The sequence below is a fragment of the Amphibalanus amphitrite genome, unplaced genomic scaffold (assembly GCF_019059575.1).
Source record: "Amphibalanus amphitrite isolate SeventyFive unplaced genomic scaffold, NRLGWU_Aamphi_draft 000132F_arrow, whole genome shotgun sequence".
Lineage (NCBI taxonomy): Eukaryota > Metazoa > Arthropoda > Thecostraca > Balanomorpha > Balanidae > Amphibalanus > Amphibalanus amphitrite.
Window position 1 is genome coordinate 231,024 of NW_024881627.1, and position 22,663 is coordinate 253,686.

A 22,663-nucleotide genomic window follows, 5' to 3' on the forward strand; every position below is an offset into this window, starting at 1 on the left:
CACAAAAACGCCGACTAAAGCCCATGCTCTGCCGGAGGTATGCCCGCTCTGCGAGCTCCGGACAGCCGTAGTTTAGCCCTAGTTGAGCGACGATTGGCGTTAGCCCGATTTAAGCCCGAGCAGTGAATCCATTTATATAATGGAGGTTACTCTGGGCCCGAGCGGGCTGAACTCCGGCAAGCCCACTCTGTGTGCCCTGTCTATCCCGACTTAAGCCATAGAAGTGAATGGGGTTTATACATTGCAAACTGCTGTGGCTTTGCTCGGGTTCGCCTCGAGTGACGGCTCCTGTTTTCTCAAGTCTCGACTTGACTTCATCTTGCTTTTGCTTCACACTGGATCAAGTAGCAAGGAGCAGCCAATGCACTTTCAGCAGGTTGTGCGGTTACAATGCATATTCAAAATTGTTACGGTCACTCATATGCTCTGTTAACCGGTCATCGAGCATTGCGAAAGGAAAGTAGTGGTTGACTTTGATTGAATGTATATTTCAAACGACTACAGACACGTCAAATGAAACAAAAATACATGAAACAGTGGACTGCAAACTGCAGCAATATTAAGGCATGAGTCATGAAAAAGCGCCATCAAAACTATAAAACAATCACAAGGCCCGCTAGCCTCCCTCTCCGTTCATAATACTTAGTTGAACACTCAACCGAAAGCATAAAGTAAGGACAGCAAGTAATCGCTCATAAGACATAAAGCAATTAGCAAACAATCGTTTATAAGGAACTTCACTCTGGTGAATGAGAGCTTTGTAGGCGTCTAGCTCCTCCACACACACATACACATCTGCAGTAGATGGTCGGCCAGCTTTCGGTGCAGTTTCCATATACATATGTAGGTAGGTGTACCTTCTTAACTGTTACATCGTGGTCTCGTGACAGACTGGCAGTTCTGGCTGACGCTGTATTCTTCTCAGCGATCAAACGTAAACACTGAACAGTACATCTGAGTACATCCGACCTTGGCCGGGGCCGTGCACCGACTGATGTAAACAACACCACAAACAGCTGACTGCCCGTAATGCTGGTCACACTAAAACGCTGCCAGTTACGGATAACGATACGACACTCTGCCCCCCTTGAGCAGCTAGGCTGATCAACTACACACCGTTTCACATTTCCTCGATGAGGCGCTTGGGCGGCACCGGTCGCCGCTCAGACCGCCGTCTGCCCCCCGTCTCATCTCGCGCCCCGCCCCCCATCGCGCCGCTCGCCTGCTCCGGCTCGTCGGCACTGCCATCCTGGGCAGTTCCGGGGACGGCTCCCGCTTCTCCGCGCTCGTCCGGCCTACCGCCGCCGCCTCTTGCCGCGTGTCTCGCTTCCTCTCCTGCTCCTCCTTCGACGACTGCTGCGCTCCGGTGCCAACGGGCGTCCGCTGCGCTCCGGTCCCAGCGGGCGTCCGCCGCGCTCCCGTTTGCCGCTCGGCTCCCGTCCGATGCCTCCGTTCCGGTCGTTCCCGCCGGTCCGGTCGGTCCAGCCGCCAGCAGCTGGTCTGCGTGCCGCGACCACAGCGCGCTCCCGACGTCAATCTCGTAGGAGACGGGGCCTGTCTGCGCCGCTACCGCGCCTCGCCTCCACTTGTGTGGTCCGCCGTAGTTCCGCGCCCACACCGCGTCTCCGACGTTGAATTTTCTCGGCTGTCCGCCGGCTGCCGACCACTGGCGCTGCTGCTGGTCTCTGCTCCCGCCGCCGCCGCAGTCCCGACTGACCCGGCTCCCGGCGCCGCCGCAGTCCCGACTGACCCGGCTCCCCGTGCCGCCGCGGTCCCGACGGACCCGGCTCCCGGCGCCGCCGCGGTCCCGACGGACCCGGCTCCCAGCGCCGCCACCGTCCCACCGGACTGGTCTCCCGGCGCCGCTGGCGTCCCGCCGGCCTGACCTCCCGGCGCCGCTGGCGTCCCGCCGGCCTGACCTCCCGGCGCCGCTGGTGTCCCGCCGGCCTGACCTTCCGGCGCCGCTGGCGTCCCGCCGGCCTGACCTCCTGGCGCCGCTGGCGTCCCGCCGGCCTGACCTCCCGGCGCCGATGGCATCCCGCCGGCCTGACCTCCCGGCGCCGCTGGCGTCCCGCCGGCCTGACCTCCCGGCGCCGCTGGCGTCCCGCCGCCTACAAGCGCGCCGGCGCCCACCAGCGTCCCAGCGCTCGCCAGCGACTCGGTACCCGCAGACTGCCGTGTCCCGGCGTCCGCTGCTTACTCCACTGGCGTCCAGGCGCCCAACGGCTCCATCGGTCTCCACTTGCGGCAGCAGCGCACACGGTACGGGTCGCGGTGGCAGCCGCCGCGGCACCGCGCCCGGCTTCAGCGTCAGGTGCGCCTGGTGACTCATGACACCGAGCCCGTCCGCGAACACCTGCGCGTGCGCCGCCTTCACCGACTCCAGCGTCCGCCGGCCGCTTGCCCCGCCGACCTCGCTGACCTGGAACAGTGACCGCCAGTCCAGCCGGATCACCTGCAGCCAGTCCCGCCCCAGCAGCGGACGGTGTCCCAGCTGGCTGCTCAACACCACGTCCAGTCGCCTCCGCTGGCCGCCGTACAGCACATCCACCGTGGCCTCGCCGCGCACGGGCACCGGCTGCCCGGTGAATGACCGGAGCTGCATCACGGACGGTCTCACCTCCAGTCCCGGGATGCTGCCGACCGCCACGATCGACACCGGGGACCCCGTGTCCACCAGCATCTCCATCTGCCTGCCGTTGACGGACACCGTGACCAGCGGCAGACGGTCCCGGCGCCGTGTGGCTGTCTGGTCCACCGCCATCACGATTTCTTCCACGGATGCCACCTGTCCGCGCTGAGGACAGTCCCGCTTCAGGTGTCCCGTGTCGCCGCACTTGAAGCAGCGCCTGCCGCCGCTCCTGCCACCGGGCGGGCTGCCGCGTCCGATGTCGACCCGCCGACCGCCGTCCGGCCGTCCGGGCGCTCGGGAGCCGCCCGGCTCCGGTCCCGCTCTTGCCGCGGGGCCGTCGCCGTAACGGTAGCTGCCTCGGCCACCGTCTCTCCCGCCGCCGCCGTCGGCTGACCTGCCCGGCCGGGCTCCGTCCGGCTCCGAGCCCGTCCGGCCCGTCGGGCAGTCCCGCCGCCAGTGCCCCCGGCCGCCGCAGCGGAAACACGTGCCCGGGGGCACGGCTGACCGGCCGGCCTCGGGCCGCTGCGGGCGTCGCAGCGCCTGGACTGTGTCCTCACCCGCCGCCGCCGGCTCCGGCGCCCCCGCCAACTGAGCTGCAAGATCCTTGACGTCTCGGAACGCACGCGCCGTCCTCCGGACGTCCTCCAGGGTGAGGCCAGCTCCCTTCAACGCCGCCTCTCGCACCAGCTTCTGCTGTAGCTCCCCGCGGCTGGCCAGCACGCAGCGGTCGCGCAATTCTCGCTCCACCTCCGCTGCCGTGTACCCGCAGCGCTGTACCTGCGCACGGAGACGACCAAGGAACACCTCCAGGTCTTCATTTTCTTCCATTGCCATCGCTTGGAATTTGCCGCGCTCCGCGACGACGTTTCTTGTGGGTACGAGGTATTTCGTCAGTTTCGTTTTCAGTCGAACGAAGTCGTCGTCCGTCGCCTGGCCGTCCGGCTCCTCCGGCAGCGAGTCGGAGAGGTCCGCGATATCGGGACCAACCAGGTGTAACAGTAGGGCGCACTTTCGGGCCGTGCTCTCGACCCCCATCGCCACCATATACCGCTCCAGTGACCTGAGCCATCTCTCAAAATCACTGCCCTGTCGGTATGGTGCCACCGCCATCGCCTGCAGTCCCGCTCCCAGCTCCATGACGTCGTCGGACCCGACCAGCTGATCGCCGCTGTAGAGCCGGGCCGCCACTCCCTCGCTGCACCCACGCCGCACCCGACCAGCTGATCACCGCCGCGGCACCCGGACCAGGCCCCCCAAGCCGAGTTGGCTTCCCGCGCCGGCCCCCGCCGGCCAGCCAATCACGGGGCTCGACACAGCCAGCCGACCTGAGCCGACCAATCACAGGCCGCCGCCGGCCGCCGCTTCCGCGTTCACGTCCCTGCGCGGCATTCGCTGCACCAACAATAACAAAACGGCCAATATTTCGAGAAACATCACCAAACAGTATACCCGACAAGCAGCATCAATAAAAAAATCACACACCAACAAAACAAAGAAACTTTTCTAATCCTGCGCCGACCACCGCCCGGTTTTTACACCGCCGTAATGGCTGTCACATCCCAGCGCCGCCAAAACTCTGGGCCACCGCCCGGCGAACACCCCAACAGGCAACCGGTCTGTTCCGCCGCGACTGACACGCCCCGGTCATCGGCTACACACGTGCGCACTTTAGTGTCCACTCCAGACCCTGCGCCGTCCTCGAGCTACCACTCGGACCTGACACCGCCAGTTCAGTTCAGAGGACCACCGTCGCCCAACTCGGCGCGTCACCGTCCACCCCGCGTGAACTGACCGCCGTCTCCCTCGGCTCGCCTGCGCTCGACCGCGCACCCCGGCTCTGCCTCTATCACTGTCCCTGGCCGGCCTCCCTGTCCGCCATCGGTTCCGGCCCCGAGCGCCACCGACTCACCGCGAACTCCACTGGCGTCTGTCCTGTCGGCGCCATCTTTTTGGCCTCTTCCGGCCGCCTCACGATTACCACGACTTAAAGCAAATGAATCTCATCCTCGATCGCCACGTTGTTACATCGTGGTCTCGTGACAGACTGGCAGTTCTGGCTGACGCTGTATTCTTCTCAGCGATCAAACGTAAACACTGAACAGTACATCTGAGTACATCCGACCTTGGCCGGGGCCGTGCACCGACTGATGTAAACAACACCACAAACAGCTGACTGCCCGTAATGCTGGTCACACTAAAACGCTGCCAGTTACGGATAACGATACGACATTAACTATAGGTAAGCAGACAGTTTCCGCTAAGCCACTTGGCGAGGGCGACTGCGGCGTCCACCCGATCCTGGTTTGTATAACTATTCATTTTTTTGAACCATTTGCTCTAATGGTACGCACCTGAAAAAGAGATTAATTGGTTTAATTTACATTGCATGTTTGCTTGAAAAATAACTTATTGTTGCATTTATACTGTAAAAGCACTTCTCATTGATCCGTATATAAAATGTTCATTCGATTTTCAACGCGGACGGAGAATGAGCGTGCTCGGTGATAAGTAGATAAATATTTGTGTTTTGTATTTCATTTTCCTGGTCCAGAGGCCAGTTTTACCAAAAAATACCAGCCGGCCGCCGAAATAAAATATCCAGCCGATAAAATAGCCGCCACACAGCCACGAGTTTCACCAACAAAAAAATTCCAGCCAACATCGGCCGGAAATATTTGTCGCCGGCAGTCAGCTGATATTTTAATATCGATAATGGTCAAGGAGATTGATAAATTATTTAAAACATGTTTCAAATAAAGTTAAGCGTGTTTTTTAAAGCAAATACAACAAAGATTGAGAAATATTATTATTGGAAAACATAACATATATTTTCAAGAGTTGTAACCACAAAATAGACCATAATAAACTTGCCAATACAAGACCACCAAATTGTAAACCTACGTCATTTATGACGGTCACGATAGGAAGCGTGCGTTTTAGTGGATCTTTTTTTCCTGTCAGCATATTATTTTTCATTTTTACAATACCTTCAACTTGCAATTAACCTTTTTGTCTGCTTTTAGTTGCACCTTGTAGAAAATAATCGTGTCGAACGTGCACGCAATGTATGGACCCCCACTCCCACCTTTTATGAGGTGGGGACTATAATAGATGGGACCCGCTCCCGACGCGGGAGTCGCACCTCTTTCCTAGATGTCAAAAGAGTGGGGAAGAAGCGGCAAACATTGTTCCCAGAGGCGCCACCTGAATCTGGACGGACAGTTCCGCTGCCGAGCGAGTGAACTGCGGTGCTGCGAGGCGGCTTCGCGCGCACTGCATTACACCTACTTCTAGGACCAAGAGGGCTAAGGATTCGCCAAAGCCTATATGGGTAAAGCCTTGTGCCAAGGCGAGTGTCATACCTCAGGAAGATACCTACCCAGATTAACTGCACCGCGGTCATTGCAGGGCTGAGGGCGGTCGTTCGCCCCACTTCGGCGAGGTGGAGGTCATGCTGCCCGGCTAGGTGGTTTCAGCCGATATGCAGGCCCCGTTTGCCGGGCCCGGTCAAGACGAAGGAACGCCACACAGCAAACAATATAAGCTCCGGCCCCGCTACACTGGTCCGGCTCGTAACAATACCTGCGCTAGCTTCGTCGACCGTCGTTCGACTGCGCCCAGTACCGCTCAGTGGAGAGTCCTGCCGAACTCGTCCACGTGTGCCGAGATCATTCGTTGCGCACGGACACAATCGTCCGACGGAGACCGCTTTACATGATGATCGCGTGGTGACCACCTTTTCGCCGGCTTCCACGCCCAGTCGAGCCGTCTGGCTACGCCCCAACCAAATGATCGTTCTAAGCCTTTCGACTGGTTTGCAAAACTCGGGTCTAATATCGAAGTATTTGGGAGTTAGGACACGTTAAATCCGTGTTCATGAACAAATATACATTATGCAACTAAAAACGCCTTACCTACTTTAACTTTTCTGGGCTGATGACAAGGTAAACACCTATTCATTGTAATATTTCTAAAATGTAAATAAATCATGAGCGATGAGCGTAAAAAAGGTGAAAAAAGCGATCAACTAGAAGCTAGCGTGGAAATCCACTGACGTAGGTCGCCTCGTACTGGCGCAGCTCGTACAGCGGCACCGGCGTCTCCCGCACCCGGCCGTCCACCTTGCCCGCCTGCGCCATCAGCCGCTAGAAATGGCTGCGCTGCCGCTCAAACATTAGCGTGACCGCCTGGCCGGCCCGGCTAACGCGCGCCGTCCGACGCACGCAGTGTGCCTTCAACAGCGCCGGGATGTCGTACGACACGACCGCGTCCACGGCGTCCACGTCAATACCGCGCGCCATAGCCTCGAGCACACCAGCATCTCAGCTGGCGCGCGCCGCCGCCGCGCTGGCCCGCCGGCACTGCCCCAGGGAACTCGGCCTCGCGCGCGCCCAGCACCGACAGCGGTAGCTCCAGCTGGTGCGCTGCCTCGTTCCAGTTGACCAACACGAGCGAGCGCCGCCAGTCGGGCTGTCGGAGCAAATTGTGCATCAGCAGCGGCTTCAGCGGCTGCGGCGCCACCACGTTGAACGACTCGCTCAGCTCGACCGGCGTGGTGAACCTGCCGACGAACTGACCGGGCAGTGCGACGGCGGCCGGCCGTGCCGGCCACCAGCAGTCGCGGCTGGAACAGCGACATTCGCTCCAGCTTCTCCGGCCTCCGGGTTCTGTGACAGGGTAGCCAAGAACGGCAGCTTCTGCAGCGGCCGGTGAGGCGCGCAGACGGCGGCGGCCGTCAGCCGGCCGGCGATGCAGGGCGGCGGGCCGTGGCTGCCGCCACCCGCTCCACCGCTTTCAGCCAGCCCGTCTCGGCCCTCTCGATCACCCGGTCGGCTTCGTCGATCACCAGGTAGCGCAGGTGCGCTAGCGAGAAGCCCTCGGCGCTGGGTATGTGATCCATCAGCCAGCCAGGAGTGCTCACCACGATCAGCCAGGGAGACTGGGCCGCGCGGCCCCACCGCCACCAGTTGGTGCCCCCCCCCCTCGTGCCACTTCGTCTCCACCCAGCAGCCGGACGCAGAGCGGCGTGTCGGCGTCGTACTGGCGGAACACGGCGGGCACCTGAGCGGGCAGCGCCTGTGTGGGTAGCACAGCTAGCGCGCGCACCCGGCGGCCGGCGCACCGCGGCGCCGCGCCTGCACCAGCGGCAGCACGAACGGCAGCGTCTTACCGCGGCCGGCCGGCGCCGAGACGCAGAGGTCGGCCGGTGGCAGCGGCGACTCTGCGGCCGCCAGCAACTCGGGCAGCACCGTCACCTGCACCAGGAACACCTGTTCGATGCCCTCGGCGTCCAGCCGGGCGCGCAGCTCGGGGCAGAGCGCCGGCAGATTGGCCGGCGCCGGCCGCCGGTCGCCAATCGGCTGCGGGTGCGCCAGCCAGTCGGGCAGCGCACGCGGTGCACGGCCTGTCGGCTCGAGCGCTCCACCTCGTCCAGCACGGTGAAGTCGTCCGCGGCGGCGTCTCCGTCCGACTCGGAGGTGTCCTCACTGTCGTTATTGGCGACGGCGGCTGCCGCTGTGCGCTCAGTCAGGTCGGCCATCACAGCAACACTCGCCGATGATTGGCGTCATCGAAACCGTCGGACGACGGTGGATTCACCACCGTTTTTGCAGCAGAGACTGGAAAAACCTCAGCAATAAACAAGGAAAAACATCACAACATGCCACAACCCGCAATTGTGCATATTGTCATTTTATTTCTCACATGACAGAAAATATTGGCTGCCTTATTCTAGGAACTGGCATGAAAAACATAAGCTAAAATCAAGCTAAGTGAATTATTATTGTATTTCAACATGAGACTGGGAAAAAATCCTTGTCACTGTCAACATGACCAGCGTAACGGACGGGCTGCATGAACATTTCGGCGCATGATCTGAAAACTCTGTGTGCAGAAATTTCAGCGCTGAGGTGAACAAATAACATTTTGACCGCAATTTGCCTGGTGCCTCCACAATTTAGCAAAACTAACTCACAATACTTACAGCCAGTTTTAACATGATCCCTGCATGACTCATGCATGCAAGATACACATGCATTCAATATCAGCACAGTGCACACTGCACACACATCAGTTATGAATTCATTTACATTTTACAACATTACTATTATTTTCTTTTTCTTCAATATTGGCAGCATGACTTGCTGAGTTCAGTGGCACAATCTTATGACAGCATTCAGCAAGTTTGTTCGGGTTCGCAACCATGCAAACTTTGCAAGTTTTGCTTAAAAAACAAGCCTTTATACATTTCTTTCATGCTATTCAATTTCTTTTTTTTAATTTATTCTATCTTGAGTTGAATTATCTTGAATTACTATCTTGAATTATTATATCTTGAAAATCTTGCCATTTTGGTCTTAGCAATGTCAATGAACCATGCCGCACAGCTCGAGTAAGTTCCACCCAAAAGTAGTAGTGGTATCAGTAGCTGGCACCTTGCAATGTCAAATGTTGATGAATATGTGAAAACAGTGACATATTTATTTAAAATCTTGAGTCCAATGAGCCTACCCTCTCTGCCTCTCCTTCCAGCATTTCTTCAATCACCTTCGATTTTCGAAAATGACCTTCCATCATTATTTTCCACTTTCGTGCGAGCAATGAACTTGTAAGCTGACCACTATGTAGTTAATGCGCTATCATCTTGCTGTTGGGTGCTGGTAGCAAAAAGATAATATAAAACGAAAAAAACTAACACCACAACACCAAACACCCGTCTTGTTGGTTCCTTTTGGTCCTGCCTGGTGACAAAGGCTCTTTCTTTACGCAATATCATCAGTATTCCTCTTCTAATCTTGAAGCCCAGATGCTTTACAAATTGGCCATGAATGATACTAAATTATTATATCAACTGAGAAGCGCAAATCACGATAATTAGTAACAAATGAGGCCAATTATCCCCACACGACATCAAAAAAATAGACGGGGTCGCCTGTCTATTTTTTTTTGGGCTGTTTTTCTACATATAATGGCGCAGATAAACACTCCATTAATGCCGCATTTGCCGTTGGTGAAACTCAAGATTACTTTACTACTCAGGTTGGTTCACTAGGGAAATAAAGGCGCCGTAGCTACGTCACGGATTTGGTAGCAATCTGGTAGCAATTTTTGCAGACATCAATGGCGCACGTGTTGTTTGATCGTCGCCAATACTATTTTACTGCACTGTTTTGTTATTTCACTGCAATGTATTGTAACATTACATTTGAAAATTAAAATAAAGAAATATTCGTAACCCAGCAAGTCAGTTATTCTTTGAGGCAGCACTCTGTCAGCATTGAGCCTTCAGAATGTGTTATTTGATAGACTTTCCCACATTTTCTACACTTGTGGAAAACTTTCTTAGTCATCAAAAATGTATGCACATATGAATAATTAGAACTTCATTTTCAAAGTTTTATAGAAATAAGATTTCATATTACATTATCATAAGGCTACCTGTCCATTTCGTCCAACCAATTAAATATTCATCCAGCAGAAGGCAGGTACCTCTGAGAAGGTACTGATATCTCTTATCTACACCAATATTTCAGGAAAATGACAGAGACTGAGAAGCTATTAAAACTTCAGCGTATGAAAGGGATGTTATGGCTTATGCACATTGAAAAACATCAGATAATGCTTTTGAACCATCTCATTCACCAGCACACATCAATCCGGCTCCTGGCTTCTGTCAAGGAAACATTCAAAAATAATGCATTATTTTATTTCATTGACCACCTTGCAAAAGACAAACAGCAAACACATCACCACCAAAAACAAAAATAGTCAACAGGTAGGTACCAGCTGATCTAGCCGTGCTGTGTAATGTGCCTTTGAAAAACTTGAGCAGTCAGGGTTGAATAAACACCCCAAACTTACCCATTCATGCATGAACAAGTGCAAATTCTGGTCGAGCATTTTAATAAAAATGAAACTAACAGCATTGTAGGTTACAATTATAAAAGACAATTACAAAAAAAAACAGCAGAGCTTACTCTACAAGGTATAACCATTGATTTTGTAACTGACATCCAAATTCGCATCTCCGAAGTTTAACCCACTGTGTATTTATATACACTGTGGTTTAACCCACCTACCAGCCACCTGCACATTTCTGCGCACATGTGCTGCACAGTGTGCACAGTCACTACACATTACACAATTATGAGAATTAAAATAGTTTTAAACAATCAAGCAAGTCAGGACTGGTATGCAGATTCACAAGTTCTCTCAACATCTTCAACTACCAGCAATTTCAAGAGCACCTTGTGATGTAACTCCGCAGATCCATCTTCTGTTTTCCATTTTCAGTTTTCAATTGAAATATAAGTTCCATCTGGGAGACACATGTTGCATCATTATGTTTAAACAATTATTATGCTTGAACTTTTGATTTTTCATGTGAACTTCACTTCAAAAGTTGATTCAATTTTTAAATTTGATATAATTTGTATAATGCTACGATCACGGCGCACCAAATCACAGATAACTTGAAAATAACCAAGCAAAAGCCACATTCTTCAGCAAACTATGAGAGCTATCTGATCCATGCTGCGTTGAAATAATTGAAAATCGCCAAAATCAGTCAAAATATGACAATTAAATTAATATAAACTTCACAAAACTCTGATTTGTGAGGCAATGCGCAACAGAAATGCGAGGGAATATGGTAGTAATCTGGTAGCAAGTATGAAGGATTTCCCCTGTCGCTGATGAAAAAACACTTGAAACAAATTTTTCAACGCAGAGGAAATCCTTCATTATGAGTTGCAGGGACCATTTGATTGGCCCATTTTAGATAAATATAGGCCGAATGTTTCGATTTCAACCCCATTTATCGTAATGAGACGAATCCATTGGCTTAGTGGTACGTCTTTTGAACACATGTAGACCTTAGATTTCTCCTTAGCCCGCCTGAAACACACCATGCTTTGCATGCATTTCTATGGGTGAAGGAAAATTCATGCGCCGTGATGACGTCACGGTAAAGGAATTCCGAAGCTCGTGAACGGGGGCTGGGTGAAACTCGTTGGCAATTTTTCTGGCTGATATTTTTTCACGCCGGCGGATATTTTTTCGCCTGGTTGGTGAAACTCGTCGGCTGGTTTTTGACAGAAAAATTGCGCCGGGCTGCTATTTTTCTGTTGGTAAAACTGGCCTCTGAAGTGCTGGTATTTCACAAAGATATAAAGGCACGGAATGCGGCTTTTCTGAGCGAGGGTATAAGTCGCCAGGCTGAACAGCTATTCAGCTTCATGTTTGATGGTCTGAAACTCAGTCAAAGTCATGACGTTTACATACGATCAAGCGCACCATTCAATACACTTACCTACCGTAAAACTCCATGCCAGTCCACTTGATAAGAGCAGTGAGCACTATCCCTTCTTCGCGCTGCCACACGCGCCCAAACATCAACCACCAAATGCCCCAACACCGGTGTGTCGTTTCGTCGCACAGCGCGCAGACTGTCACAAACGCTGCACATGATTGGCGCAGAACTGCGCATGCGCGAACAGCCGAACAAGTATGGCTAAGCTCCGGCTTTACTCCAGTTAGCCGAAGGACACAGCCAGCTTGATCAGCCCGCGCTCCGCCCAAGTTAGGCCTGTTTTGGATGCGCGGGCAGATGTCGGGCTGAGCTACTGCTTTCCGCACGTGGGCATAGCTGCGGCATGCCCCAGCTCAGCCCTAGTAAAAAATACATTGGTTTTGATCAAAGTGGGCAAACCCAAGCTAAGCCCAAGCTGCCCGACGTTTGCCACAGTTCAGCCCAAGCGAATTGCTGGCTGGGTTGCCTTTCACTCGAATTCGATGCGAGCGTGGTCCATTAGGCCGAGTGGCCTCTTATCCCGTCATAGGGGCGTCGACACCGGTCCGACTTTTCCGACTAGTCGGACCACTTTTTCGACTAGGCGGTGCCCTGCTGTGGCTCGCGGGGGCCCCTGCTGCAGACCGCGGGGGCCCTACTGCGGCTCGGGGGGCCCTGCTAGAGACCGCGGGGGCCCTGCTGCGCCTCTGGGGCCCTGCTAGACACCGCGGGGCCCTGCTGCGGCCCGCGGGGTCCCCTTCTGCGGCCGCGGGGGGCCCCTGTTGGGGCTCTCGGGGGGCCCTGCTGCGGCCACGGGGGCCCCCACCGGTGGGGCCCCCCCGAGAAAAAGTCGGACCAGTTTTCCTTACGCGTCGACGCCCCTCGGTAAGGTAAGCCACGGTATATAGAGAACTGGTAAGCAATAAGCATAGGCGGCGGAACGGGTCGAACGGGTAGGGCACCGGGGCACCGTGCCCACCTTTGATTTGGGCATTTTAACATTAGCCCGTTGCGCCCCAAGCTGCGCCTAGGAATGCATGGGGGTATGCCCATGGGGGTATGATAGGGGGGGTGCAGTTATTTTTTTACATCTTAGTTTTTGTTTACGCGTTTTTAGACGTTTCTCGGCGCACTGTTGTTGAAGTTATACAGGCCTATTTTACAGCTATTTTTGATTCACAAAACTGCTGCAATTTTTATAACTTTTTTTTGCATATTGGCATTTTTATGGAATTGGAATGCATTAAAAGATTTTCATTCTTAAATCTCGAATGCCAATATCATAACAATGTGAATCGAGCCACGCTCGTAGACAATGTGAATCGAGCCACGCTCGTAGTGAAATATTACGAATCAATGATAACAACAGTACTACCGGCAGAAAATATGTAGTTACCGCGATTGTATAAGATAATACTGTATGTTCCGCGTGAAATTGACAGGAGATACCACAAGAACAATAGCCTAAACGAATATTGAAATAACTGAAAGCTCATAATACCCGATTAGCACTGCTAACGCTGACCATTTTCTTCGATTACCATAGTCCATACCATAAAATCTGAAGATAATGAACTTGTACCTCGAAAAGCGAGTTGCCCAGTTTCAGCCTCAGTTTGTGCGGTACTGGGACACACTCATTATCAGTGAGTCAAATAAAATTGTCCGGGGCATCATGCTGTGATCATATGAACCAGGTAATATGCATAAATTCTAGTTATTGGCCAAACGTAACGGCCACGGACCGTAGGTTGACGACCCCGAAATTTAGCGAAATGAAGTATAGGTTCAAGCAGTTTAAATAATGCTGGTGCGTGGAGTTGAATAGTGATGTAAATGTGGCCACAGTCTACAACCACGATAACAAATATCGATTGCGCTTCGCTCAACCAGAGCCATGCTCGTTCTTGCTCATGAAGCAGTGCATCCCTATAAAATGAAAAGTCTGAACGAATGCATTCAGGTTCCTACCTCTGAATCACCTTATATTGAGATCCGTTTCTTAACAGGAACACAAACGCGGCCCATCAATTCGTCAGTACTAAGGCAACAACGTCTGACAAGTGACAACGCATCAAATGGCCAACTTCTGACACTATCTCAATCTACCAATACGGTAACGGCAGTAAAATTGCATTGCAAAATGCAAATAAAATTGCACGACTTCCAAGCGCAGTTTGAAACCAAGTGCGACCAGCTAGTGTCATTTTCACAACGAAGTGCGACCAGTTAGTGTATAGAGACACATTACAACTGCATAGGTACCGCAGTAACACATTAGGGGCGAAAGGAAACACATGACTTGTGTACGACCAGCGTTCTGTCAGCGTACGACGCATAAAGCAAACTGCTCAAACAACTGCGGTCCCGAACATCACAACACAGAGCTCCGAAACGAATGGTTTACAAAAGTCTACGACTGACGACATCGAAACAGTACGTTCATCGGGACTAGTCACATGACTCGCTCAACCCAGCTGGGTTATGGGTACTAATTGCGCTTCAAATTGACCTCTGACAGCCATTTACTTACGCTAGTTTGATGCATAAAACTGTACATTGAAACTCAAGCGGCAGCACATAGGTCTCCATCAAGGTGGTTATATACAACAGAGCACCACGCTAAAACGAGCGCGAGTCGCACTGTCACACTGACAGAACAATGAGCCGCGAGTCGTGACAGTCGCACTGCGTCATATGCACGCAGATGTCGCACTCACGGCACCGTTGCTGGCACTGCGCTGCGGGTGGACACGCGCGGTGCAGTAGCTCCACGGTGTGCGGCTCACCGGAGGGATTACCAGTCTCCGACCGGACAGTCCAGGCGGGAAATGCGGTGTCTTCAATCATGACCGCCGTCCCCGTCTACGCGGAGTGCCGCACGGCGGCGACGCGGCGGCGTCGGATCTTGAGCTGGTGGACACTGGACTCCTGCCAGAGCTACCAGCTTCAGCCCTTCAGAATCCTGTCATCAGCAAACTCCAGCAGAGCTCCAATGCAACTGGGAAAATAAAATGTATGCTGTTAAGCTAAATCATGCAAAACATTTCCTTGCACAGGATTCTCTTGCGCAGTTCAGCAAAATCTTCTGTGATATCCATGGCCGTGACAAGAGGACTTTATACCATTGTAAAAAACATAGGTTCATTGGTTCTCATTTACCCACATCGAGCTTCTATAGGTACCATTCATTTGTATATCATGATGTATGTTAACTACACAATATTTATGCAATAGACTGACATGAAATGTGTAGGAATGGCAAGAGAGATGGGTAAATAAGCCAAATAGGTTGCAGGATTTAGTGGCACCAAGCAGGTCAGAAAGTAGAAGTTCAAACAATCTTACAAAGTACACCAGAGAGTCTTTGAATTAGGTACAAAATTATGCCACAGAAATAAAAGCAATGCAGTTTTGTAGAGCATTTCCCAAAAGATAATTGTGATTCAGCCTTGCTCCCATTCTGAGATTGAATAAACACAAATTATGGGGTGAAAGTTACTAAAAAGCAGTGTTTTTTTTTAGAAAACAGCTTCAATCCATGTTTGCCTGCTATCAAACTCAAGGCAACAAGCTATGACATATCATAGCTTTGACAGCATGAAATGTCATTATTGAGGTTACAATTTCCATAATCTTGTCACAAACAGTGCACTTTAATATGGATAACTAACACCAAATCAGCCAACCTTGTATCTTTATCTAGTGAAACTCAAGAAACCAATAAAGCAAACAATTTCTAAGCAAAACATTTAAGTATTTGACAAGCTCAAGCACCATGCAGCCACTGGAGTATGATGGGGTCTCGTAACTTGAACGTTCAGTCTGTAAGAGCATGCCTGACTTGACTTAACAGATTTGAGGCATCACAAAGACCTTTGCAGCAGCTCCTTCTATTCTTTTTTAACATAAACTTTAACTATCATTACCATGCTATGATGATGCATTGATGAGATGGCTGGTTTCGGGAGCATGAAAAGTAGCAGCCCTTCTTTCATTCTATTTCCTTGTTTTCACAGCTGCACAAAATGTTTTTTTTCTTCCACGTTCCTTCTGTCATTATAAAAATAATAGGTATCATAATTGCTTCACTTCTTCCTTATATTTCAAGTATTGCTGCTGTAATTCACCACATCTCCCGTTAGTAAACCATTGCCCTATGGCCGCTAAAGTAAATAAGTGGAATGCGCCAGAAATTGTCAAAATCGCGCCAAAATAGCAAACTAAGATGAGAAAAAATAACCGCACCCGATAGGGGTCATCATGATTCGCCAAGTAATCCGCCAAGAATAAACTGGTGGTACTGATGCTAATGAATTTCTTCAGAGCATCAGAGAGTATCTCAAATGCTACCCTCTTTCAATAACAGAAAATGGTTGAAAAAGAAAAGAAATGATAGGTCAACGCTTCAATCCACGGCCAGACCCATGCTAGACCTCTAGACGAAAAATTTACGCGGTAGCCAAAGGCCATGCACCATATCGCCAAGGCAAAAATTCCTGCCCATGACCGTTACAACATTTACTTGCGACTGATGACGTCAATAGCCTAGCGAATCACGTTGAGATATGGACTTATTTCGACCAATCAAAATCAGGCCCGTAAATATTTCGGATTTCTATGACGTCATTTACTGTCATAGGGTCTCTTCCTCCTCAGAGCTTTCAAGACTAACTGTTTGCGTCCGCCATTGTTCATTAATATTTTTCGGCGTGGGTCGAGGGGCACGAAAACTTTTATCGTAGAATCTGATATTGTTTCTTCGGAGTCGAATTCATCATATTTTACGGATAATTTACTTCTGTCTCATCATAGTGCTCTTGTCATTGGGCAGAACCGTCTCCTGTGGTGATCGACCGCAGGACGAGGATCCGCTCCAGCTACGTCTTGCGGCGTGGGTGGCGCGCTAGCCGAAAGTGAAGAATCGCGGAAGACGTCCTATAGGAATGCTTTTGTCAGACTAGTCATCGAGGTACGTTTTCCACCATCTGTCCTCACAATTGAATGCTTGTGATTATGTTGTATTAACTCTATAGCTACTGCTACCAGGCTGTGGGCTCTCATTCATTGCCGACATGGGTCCGCTGCGTTGATCATCTGATGTTGAACCATCTACATGATGTGATGTTGTAAACCTTTGCTAGCAAGAAGGGTTCCTGCAAAGACTGTTAAAATATATGTGTATCTTGTTATGTATTGGGGTGGGCTATGTCACCGCTTGATCCTGGTGGTCTTGGGGCATCACCACTGTCAAGTCTAATGGTGTCCGTGGACCCCTTAGGGTAGACAACATGGTAAATGTCAAGTTTAAGTCCTAAGAAGATTTCATTGATAAATTTGTCATATTCTTATATTATTTGACATCCTGAATCCAAAAATGATACTCATTTGTCTCGCAAATAAAAGAAAAAACATAATCAAACCTGACCTAACCTTACCTACTTACCTAGGTATTAGTAAGCCTGGCGTCCCAGGAAGATACCAGATTGGGACGACAGAGATACCTATATACCAAAACAAACCTAACCAAACCTGACCTAACCTTACCTACAACCTACAACCTACAAACCTACAACCTACAAACCTACAACCTATAACCTACAAACCTACAACCTACTAACCTACAACCTACCCTACAAACCTACAAACAAACCAACCTACAATGGTATCTGGCATCTTCCTGGGACGCCAGGCTTACTTATACCCTTACCTATAACCTACCAACCTACAACCTACAAACCTACCCTAACCTAACCTAACCTATAAACCTACCTACCTACAACCTAAAACCTACAAACCTACAACCTAACCTAACCTAAAACCTAAAATTTTTGCTGTTTCATACTTGTATCAACAGCGTCACAATTGTAGTTAGGACCTAAACTTGACATATACCGACAACACTGTTACATCTCTCTATTATGAATCTGCTTAACAGTTCTTGTGGCAGCTCACTTTATCATCCTGTTTGACAACCTCTCAATGAAATAATTGCCAGATGATCATTCACACAAAAAAAGTGATAAGTTGCTTGTCTTCTCTGTTAGTTAGATATGTAGGGCTGCTTTTATGGGTGCAAAATGACCATAATACTTGGCACGCCCTAAAGTTCTAATTAACAAACAAGAAGGGTTGCTTTCCAACTCTGTGTCTGAGCTGTGTCAGTAATGATGCAGCACAATAATAAATGATAATAGTCAAGGTAATTAAGTTCTCAGGAGGCAGGTAGGTAATTTGACCAAACATTACACAAGTGCTTATTTTTGGAGTTGAAAAGTACGCCATTTTGAGATGTCTGTTTTGTGACCTGCTGGGATTGATTAAAAAAAATGTTTTGGCTGATCTGTCATTTGTTATTGACATTTCTATAATGAATAACATGGATAAATTATATAGTGGATAAAAAAGGATTGCTGTGATTATATCACAGCACTTATTTTGTAAAAATTAAGATATCAACACTTACAGATTAATTGAATGATGAAGTCATTTAGACTCAGCTTCATGCCCTGAAAATTGCCTTTTTTGCATCTTCAATGGTCATAAGGTACAAACTACTTCTGCAGTAATTGTTGTTATGGTAAAATCTGTGTTTTTTTAACAATAAAAGGAACCATTAATTTTACCTCTCTGTTATATAATGCATTGTCCTTTACCATTATCAGATGTTGATGTAGAATTGTTCTTTGATTGTGAATCAAAATAGGTGCAAGCAAGTAGCATAACTCATTATGTATAATAATGAGCTCAAAGTTGTTAATGGATTCTAAGATTCAAATAGAAGAAAACTGGCAAAAGCACCATGCATATAGCCCATTAAGTTTCACCAGAGTTTAGCTATAGAGTATGTTTGTCACTTGTCACTTACTGAATTACAGGAAAGGTGATAGGCTAGGAAAAGGAAGCCTGTGGATTTCCTGCTCATTGGCTTGTAGTTTAGTCGGTTCTGGTTTGGTACAGCAAGTTCTCCCAGTGTTTGTCTAGATGTTTGCTAATGTTACTAAATTATGATTGTACTGCATACCTATTCACAGCAGGTATATGGTAATTTTCATGTCCATACCAGGCCAGCCTATATGCTTACTGGTGTCTCTCCTATAGTTATTAAATATCTACGATGTTGTAAAACTTAGTTAAGTTTAAGTAATGCAAACCATGAATAAATATGTTTGCCGCTGACCTTACATCCTATTTTGAGCATGGGCAGTTGCTTAAATATGACAAACTTTGACGATTGATGTCATTGTAGAGGCTCCAGACCAATGCATTAGAACTATGATGCCATAATTTATTGCCACCTTCTGACTGTCATAGTTGACTATTGAAAGCTTTTTAAAATCAACACTTAGGGAGGTACAGCCCACCGCTAAAGTAATGTGTGGTTTTACCAATCTCGACGGATGGCTTTGACCGACGATTTTTAAATGCGGACTGATTGAAAAGAAGACGTCAATAGACAAAGTTGTCGCTGCAAGGGTGAATATACATGTAAGCTACATTTAAAGTCTCGTTGCAGTCTGGCTAATCGTTCCTAGGCTTCAGAAGCAGAACATACCCATGACTGAAACCACACATTACTTCTGCTGTGGACTGTACATAGGTTGCTGGGGGCTGGGTTCCTCACTCCTCATCACTCAAGTAGCAAGCAATGGACCTTGATAAGATTGATGTCTCTCTGTCTCTCTGTCTCTCTGTCTCTCTGTCTCTCTGTCTCTCTGTCTCTCTGTCTCTGTCTCTCTGTCTCTCTGTCTCTCTGTCTCTCTCTCTCTCTCTGTCTCTCTCTCTCTCTGTCTCTCTCTCTGTCTCTCTCTCTCTCTCTCTCTCTCTCTCTCTCTCTCTCTCTCTCTCTCTCTCTCTCTCCCCCTCTCCCCCCTCTCCCCCTCTCCCTCTCCCTCTCCCTCCCCCTCTCCCTCCCCCTCTCCCTCCCCCTCTCCCTCTCCCTCTCTCTCTCCCTCTCCCTCTCTCTCTCCCTCTCCCTCTCCCTCTCCCTCTCCCTCTCTCTCTCTCTCCCTCTCCCTCTCCCTCCTCTGGCTGTCTTCCCTCTCTGTTTGTTGTTTGATCTCATCTTGCTCAACTTGCTTTTGTTTGTAAGACTCTCTTGATGCTCAATGTCTTGAGCTGCACTTTAAGAGCTCTCTGTATGTCACTGAGTTTTCAGTTTTGCTGCTTGAGTTGTTTTTATGTTCTTTGGTATATGTTGCTGGTTGATTTATTCTGCTTCCATTTAAAGCTGCAATGGATTTGGAAAAAAATGAAATGCTGGAACGTAGATTCACTTTGTTGTTTTCATTTCGAGTCACATGGTTTCTTCGGAGCATTAAAATTTGAGGAAAAAATATTACACAAGGTTAAGCATTTATTTTGTTTCTTGTTTTTGAATTATCTTATTTGTTATATTTTGTGAGCACAAATTAAAGCTTATGCTTAAATTAGCAATTTTCTCTCACTCTCCATTGCTCTTTTCATTTTCTTGATACCTCTCTTCTCACTGTTACCATTTCATTACATACAGTCGTAAGTCGTGACATTTTTAGTTTTCGCTGGTGCTGGCCATTGTGATCTTTTGACAACCGAATGGAGAGTGGTTGGCTGACCTGCCTCGCATTTGGTCCCAAATTATAAGAGAGCTTTATTGAGGGAGATATTACCTATGTGTTGGTGTATGCGGGAGAAAGGTAAACGAGCGAGCGCAGCGAGTATATCCGTGTTCAACGGAAAACAGATATCAGTTTAAGCGGCCTTTCCCGGCTCGGTACCGCGATGCTTAACACGATCTTATGTCTCCGTAATTGCTGAACCGATTGATAAGCGTTCTGAACTGAAACCTTGCATATAAGTAGGCACCCACCAGGCAATGCATGGCCTTGTGGCAGAGTTGGGTGTTAACGCACGTGCGCACGTTGGGTCGCTTCCAGATCTTGAGAAGGGCAGAGCCAATTGCGTTCAAATTTGGTTCACCACTAGGGGCAGGTGAGCAAGGTGCCGTGCAAGTCAGTTGGGACTTGGGTTATATGGGACCGCGACAAATCAAAGCGATCCTGAATTTTAAATTTTGTGGTCACGTGATATAGGTCAAGGTGAAAGCCGAAAGGAATGGTGAAAAGTGAGCATATTCATATTAATGACGTGGAACGTTCTTTGTGGCCAGTTTTGGTAATAAAAGTCATGAAATTCGAAGTGTCGCCTGTCGTTTGAGACCAAATTAAGAGGTTTAGTGCCAAGGTCAGCTCCAGGTCAGGTGAAAAAGTCAAATTTCGAAGAAGATAACTTTCAAGAAGAAAGTTCCAAATGTAGGTTGAGCTCAGGATTCCAATGTTGCAGTTTTTATTTTCTTTCGTTGCTCCCAGCTCTCAACAATTGCTTATGACTTTGTCATTTAGTCCAATGAATAAGAGGTAATTTATTCTATTTGGATTTAAATTTTGAGATATCTTGTTAATCTTTGGCACAGTTTACCACTCATAGCTTTTTCATGATTTTTTTTTTTTAATTTGGAAAGAATGTATCTGAGATATGACTTGATTGTCATGATTAAAAAGCTTTTCCTCAGGATATGTAAGTAATGTTTATGTTTTTTTCGGAGTTGTTCAAGAAGATAAGTACAAATATTACATTTATTCAGATATTTCGGTACTAGTACCGAAATATTTGAATAAATGTAATATTTGTACTTATCCTCTTAAAGGGACCCTCCCACCTTCAAAAAAGTTTATGAATTGGCATGAAAGTGATGTCGCTCGGTTCAGAAAGAGCGAAAACGAATATCTACCAAATTTCACCGAAAAATATTCACCGGTTTTCAAGATATTAGACTTTTACTTTTGTTTACTTTTTTGGATCTCCGCTGTTCCTAGCGACTTTATTTGGAAGCAATAGTTTGGCAGCTGAAAGTGCGGCACTTCTTGCGCGCAAAGCAGCATATACCACCGCGTCCTACAAAACGTTCTAGTCAAACATTTAAAAATCGTTAGATATCTGCGTTGACGTCACACATTCAGAGGGGTATTCCTATGCATTAGCCCTTCTGAATCAAAATGCTGCAATTTTGAAATTCAATATTTCCGATTTAAGGCATTTCTCGATGTTGTGAGTGCCGAAACCGGTAATTGTGAGCCAGGAACCCCATTTTGGCTATCTCAACTCAACTCTAATGTTAAGGTGGGAGCGTCCCTTTAACAACTCCGAAAAAAAAACATAAACATTAACCCTCGCACGACCAGGCCATTTCTCATAACACGAACGACCAGGGGGGGGGTTGTTACGACCCCCCCCCTGGCGTTTCGAAACGGAAGGTCGTAGAGCTTAGCGGAAAAAACCAACGGATTGCTCTCAACGAGATCTCGCGATTGGTGGTATATTTTTTGGTCCTAGGTCAACATTTGACCTACTTTTGACCGGTCAAAAGTCAAATTTTCGGAAAAAATAGACTTTTTTCAACTTTCGGCGGCGATTGCGGCAAAACGGTGGGAGATATCGACTTGAAACCTTCACTATCGTGTTCCTTGATCAATTCTCTATCGTTTGGTATGTATTTCGTTTCCCTAGCTCTAAAAATGGCGCGTTGGGAGCGCCGGAAGTCGGCAAGGTCACAGTCGGCGGCAGAAATTCGAAAAATCAAAATTTAAATTTTTGAAATCTGATTGTATTTTTGGATTTGGGAGGTCCATTTGCTCCCTATAGAAGCTAATATTGCTGCATATTCCCATTGAGGTGACAAGAATTAGCAAAATAGTGGTTCGGGC

At 49.0% G+C, this 22,663-nt stretch overlaps 1 protein-coding gene and 1 long non-coding RNA gene across 2 annotated transcripts in view; one reads left to right on the plus strand and one right to left on the minus strand.

The window, feature by feature from the left end:
• Nucleotides 1-13,872: 13,872 nt before the first annotated feature.
• On the minus strand, nt 13,873-16,162 carry LOC122382031. The gene is made up of 2 exons (XR_006256620.1): nt 15,851-16,162; nt 13,873-14,922 (listed from the first exon to the last, which is right to left on the minus strand). It is a non-coding gene; the product is annotated as an uncharacterized LOC122382031 (long non-coding RNA).
• A 453-nt stretch (nt 16,163-16,615) lies between these two features.
• LOC122382045 (serine/arginine repetitive matrix protein 2-like) overlaps nt 16,616-22,663 on the plus strand; it is a 34,421-nt gene continuing 28,373 nt past the window's right edge. The window contains exon 1 of the mRNA XM_043366924.1: nt 16,616-16,893. The gene's annotated coding sequence lies outside the window, so the exon portion shown is untranslated. The remainder of the gene's footprint in view (nt 16,894-22,663) is intronic.